At 54.3% G+C, this 5,211-nt stretch overlaps 1 long non-coding RNA gene across 1 annotated transcript; it reads left to right on the top strand.

Moving 5' to 3' along the window:
* Positions 1–1,114: 1,114 nt before the first annotated feature.
* Positions 1,115–4,829, top strand: LOC103877420. Its single transcript, XR_637110.4, has 2 exons — positions 1,115–4,546; positions 4,638–4,829. It is a non-coding gene; the product is annotated as an uncharacterized LOC103877420 (long non-coding RNA).
* The last annotated feature ends 382 nt before the right edge of the window (positions 4,830–5,211 follow it).

Raw genomic sequence — 5,211 nt, 5'->3', positions numbered from 1 at the left:
CAGTGCAGGGTAGTGAGCCGGGCTCAGCCCTTGCTGTCCTTGCCCCATGATGAGTCACCGCGGGAGACGCCTGCTGAGTGAACCTTCCCAAGTGGCCTGAAGGAACAATGAGGCTCCCAGGGAGTTGCAGCTGCATTCTTGTGGCCCTGATGTGTTCAGTTACACTTCAGGTCCCTGGCAGATGTTTGTATTGGCCTGGCACACCCAGCATGAGGCTCACTGAGCAGCCTCCATGAGCATGCTCCCTCACACACACAGATACACATGTATATTCATTCTTCCTCAATGCAGGTGTGCCCCACATCCCACAGACACACATCTCCTGGGACAAGGGGCCAGCAGCCACAAGGTTTCAGGCGCTTTGCTGGGGGTGTTTCTCAACAATGCCAGATTAAAACAGAAGCCCGCAGAATGACAGGGCCTTCTCCTGAATGGTAATAGCTGGTCAGAGCCACCCAGTGTTTGAGTGGAATGCACCTGTGGGTAGCAAGTTCCCATTCCCGCAGGTATCCCGTGGAAGCTGGGTGACCTTCCTAGGGTTCTGCAGTATCCCTGCATTGCAAAGAAGCTGGTCAAGATTGAAAACTTGAGATTTTTCTTGCAATCCTGAAAATCCATAATTCTAAGTAGCCTCCTCATGTTACAATTGAAAAACCTAATCAGAAAAGTTACATTCCCACAGCACTTTTTAGAGATGCGGGCAGATGGCCTCTAGGGCCCGGATATCTCCCTGAGTTAGCTGTAGGGCCACTCACACCCTGGCTACCCACCCTCAAGCTTTCTCCTGGAAGCTTATTCAAGGGGTCGGGCTGCATTTGGTCTAGCCATGAGGGGAACAGATTAGTACAGGAAGTGTTATAACAGGAACAGAGCCCAGGAGAGACTGTTCTGGCTAGAAAATTCCAGAAGCCAGGCCGGGCGTGGTGGCTCATGCCTGTAACCCCAGCACTTTGGGAGGCTGAGTTGGGCAGGTCATTTCAGGTCAGGAGTTCGAGACCAGCCTGACCAACATGGTGAAACCCCGTCTCTACTAAAATACAAAAATTAGCCGGGCATGGTGGTAGGCGCCTGTAATCCCAGCTACTCGGGAGACTAAGGCAGGCAGGAGAATCGCTTGAACCCAGGAGGTGGAGGTTGCCATGAGCCGAGATTGCGCCACTGCCCTCCATTCTGGGTGACAGTGAGACTCCATCTCAAAAAAAAAAAAGATGTGTAGGATTTAATAGACTTTCATGAGGGACAGGGGGTGGGGAATATCCCAGACAGAATAGGTGAACAGAGACCCTGCACCTCCACACCTCAAATTATCAAGGCTTGTGTGAGGAGGAGGAAATGACTGGCCAGGTGGGTGCTGGGTGTGGGTGTTGGCAGGAAAGCAAGAGAAGACTGCTTTCTGGGCTGTCATGGACACCTGGAGAGGGACGTGGACATGGCTCTTTGGGCAGAAGGATGGCTTCTGAGCTGGGAGAAGCCCTGGCTTCCGGAAGCATTGTCTGGCTGCTCTGAGCAAGATGGCAGAGCTGGGAGAAGCAGCAGAGGGGAGGGCACTGAGGCCCAGTGCTGCAGCCCAGGCCAGAGGTCATGGGGCCTGGATTGGGGGTTAGCGGGATGGCTATGGGACAAGAGAAAGGAAAGGCTGTGAAAGAGTGGCCTGAAGCTGCCTGTGCCCCAGTTCGGGCCTCCTCCCTCCTGTCTCTTGGTGCCCCCGGCCCTTCCAGACTCCTGGTCTTTGCTGTCTTTGGCCCATCTTCTGGGAATGCCCCTCTGCAGCTCTCTGGAAGGCAGACTTCTCGCCCCCCTGACCTCAGGGCACTCCTTGCACAGGACCCCTCTGGCCAGTGTCTCAAAGTTGCCACTTATCACCACCCCATCAGGCTGCCCAAGGCAGCCTACATTTTCCCGGATGACTATGTGTTTGTTAACATGGCTCCCCCACTCCTCTGAGATCAAAGGGGACAAAGGGGATTCCAGAGTTTCCAGTCTGGTTAGCAGGGAGGCCTCAGGCTCACTCCCAGTACAGACATGAGAGGCAGGCAGGTCTGTGCCAACTGAGGGAGGGTCCCTCTCACCCTGGACAAAGGGCAGGGACATCACAGGGATGCCATTTTGCATTCCCAGCTGCTGCTGCTGTTCAGGAAGAGCCTAAAAGGAGGTGGGGTGGAGCCTAGAGCCCAGAGTAGGGAAAGGAAGGCCGGGAAAGGGGAAAGAGCTGCCAAGGCCTTCCCAGCTCCTTTTTCTCCTTTAAGTCACCTTTTCCCCTTGGAAGCTTCTAGAGATAGACATATAAAATACTCCCCCTGAGAAAACAGTGGACCCGGATCATTTCTGGAGAGTAGAAGTGCTGAACCCACAATATTTAGGTGCCCCTGGGCTTGTTCCGCCCCTTCTGCCGTTACTCTCGGGGAGGCACGCCTGCGATGAGCTGATCTGATCTGACTTGAGTACTGCTGTGACGAGGAGGGTGTAACTCCCCCTCTTTGCCCTCTCAGGAGCAGGGACCCTGGGGCGTCTGGGACCTGTCAGGCACGGGGGATGGCTCTGGTATTTCCTGGCAGCTCAATGCCCCACATGCCTGAAATTCTGATGCGTCCACACTCCACCGGTCTTCTGTGGCTGTCCCTGTGACCTGGAGGCCGTCCTCGGCCTCTGCAAGCCTGCAGCCTCCACAAGTGGAACTCAGCCCAGCAGGGCCTAGAAGAATGTGGAGCTGGGGACTGAGTGCTGGGAAAGGAATCTGGGTGGAAATTTCCATGACTCTTCTGCTCAAGCAAAGACTGCTGCTGAGGCCCAAGTTGTCAACAGAGACCAAGGCCCAGGTCACAAAGGGTCACTTTTCCTCTCTCTGGGCTCTTTATCACCTACTGCCCCACCCTGAGCCAGGGCCGTAAACCTCACGCAGTCCATCCTTCTCTGTTCCTGCCCTTCCCACCCCCGCCCCCACTGTTCGTGGGGGCAAGACCCTTACTCTCCCTACTTGCACTGACCTCCCTCCACTGCTCCCCGTGGTCATGGCCACTCTCCCGGCAGTGGGAGCCCCCCAACTTCAGGAGCCAGGTCAAGACCCCTTTCCTTCCCCACTGAACAGTCAGTTCATGCTGCAGACTCCTGCGGCCTTCCCTGCCAGTGACGTCACCAGCACGCCTGGGAGTGTGCCCTTGACTTGGTGACTCAGCTGTTGTTTTTATTTTTTTATTTTTGTTTATTTTCTTCTCATTGTCCAAATCCAACTCAGCTGTTGTTATCCTGAGCTATGATGTGTGGCTTTTATTGCTGTTTGTCATTGTCACCTGTCTTGAAAACAGAGTTCTTGTTTTCTTATAGTTCTGCCTCAGCTCAGGACGGCTCTGCACATGACTTAGGCAATGTCCGCCCACACAGTCAGTCCCATGCGGCCTTGGGCTGGTGCTGGGACCTCTGAGAGGCTCACCCCCGGCCCGGCTGGTGGTCCCTGTGGATTCCCCAGCCAGATCAGGCAGAAGTGTTTGTGGTTTGCACCTCTCTGCCCCCAGCTAGAATTCCAACCTGGCCAGTTCTAAAGACTGAACCGTGTGGACTCAGCCCTGCCTGGCATAGTCTTCCCTGGAGCCTGGCTGGCTGCACCCAACAGCTGTCAGCTCTGGCCTAGAAATTTGGGGGTCCTGGAGACAGCAGGTCCTGCTGCCTCCCTGTCCTCCATTCAGCCTAAATGTCCACCTCCTCGGGGGCCTTCCTTCAGCTCCCCTGCAGACCATAGAAGTCTCCCCACTGCGCACCCATCCCCTGCTCTTTGGCACTCCCCACTCGGCCCCAGGGTGTCCTGCAACATCAACATCGGTAGCATGACAGAGGGCTTCGTGGAGAGAGGGTGCCCGTGCTACCAGGATCCACAGGCTCAGTCTGAGCCTGTTTCCTGTTTGTGGTGCCCCCTTCTCAGGCCTGTGGGGATGTCAGGAACTTAGGACAGCGCCTGGCTCCAGAGATGTGGCTGCCTTCCCGCCCGCTTTCGGTACTCAGCACAGGCAGGGTTCAGTGCAGCAAGTAACAGCTACGGGTTACTGGATCAGTTGCAAGCACTGGCGACTGAGAGATCCTTGCAGCCCTCCTAGACCCCCGATCTGACTGGAGCCAGGCCCACGTGGAGAAAGGGTTAAACGTTGGCAGTGACTTCATCCCTGCATTGGAGCAGGCGGAGGCAGAGTAGGTAAAAAAAAAATCAGGACAGAGGCTGGGTGGAATTTTCCAGCGCTCATAAACAGGACCAGTCAGGGTTGCTAAGGGAGGTCACCATGGAAACAGTCACGTGAACCTGCCTCCTGGTTATTCCACCCTGATCGGGAGGATGATGCAAGCTCCAAGCCTCTTCATTGGCTGCCACCTTCCTCTTGCCACCGAAATCTGGTGGGAGATTGGCCGAGGACAGTTGCTGGGCTGGAGCTAGCCTTTCCCTTTCTCCCCCACCCCTCCCACAGAAATCTGCTGGAAGCTGTTGTTCTGAACCAGAGAAGGATGAAAATAGCTGCCAAAGATGTTGCCATAGCAACTGCTTTCCTTCCTGACCTTCTTGGGAGTTAGTAGTTGACTTTGTAGTTGAAGTACTTTTCTGAAGGCGGATGAGGCTGTCAGCCATTTTACACTGACCTAACTTTCTTTTTTTGAAGGTGAACTCCCTCATTTTCCATAGTCAAGGAATTTCTGTGCCTCTACCCATGGCTTTGGTTACCAACCCGCCCCTGGGGGTCTTGGTTTCTTTCTGTGAAATGGGATATTCATTTCAGCACTCAACTACCTTCTAGGCTGGAGGAAGGCCCCAACTTTGCAAATGCTCTTAGTAAACTGTAAAGCTCCGTGCACTTCCACGTGTCTTTACTTGACCAAGACTGACACTCCCTTGGGCTAATGGCTCTATAAACTGGGGAATGGGGGCAGCTGACTTGTTCAACAAGCCCAGAGCCCCAGGACAGAGGACCCCTTTGGAGTTTGATTCCTGTTCTGTCACCAAAAGTCCCTGGGACCTTCAGCAGGTCACGCAGGCCCCCAGGGACTCATTTTCTCCTGTAAGAGGATGCCTTTCTAGTTACCTCAAGAGGCCTCTTCCAGCTCTGACATTCCATGACACTAAGTTAAAGGCCAACCTGCTTTCCATAATAAATCTGTGGAACTTATCATCCATATAGGAGGTGAAAATACAGACAGCTATCCTGCACTGAGTCCTTTCTACATGGCAGGCACTGC

This window comes from Papio anubis, chromosome 12 (genome assembly GCF_008728515.1).
Source record: "Papio anubis isolate 15944 chromosome 12, Panubis1.0, whole genome shotgun sequence".
NCBI lineage: Eukaryota > Metazoa > Chordata > Mammalia > Primates > Cercopithecidae > Papio > Papio anubis.
This window is presented reverse-complemented; position numbering and strand designations above follow the sequence as displayed.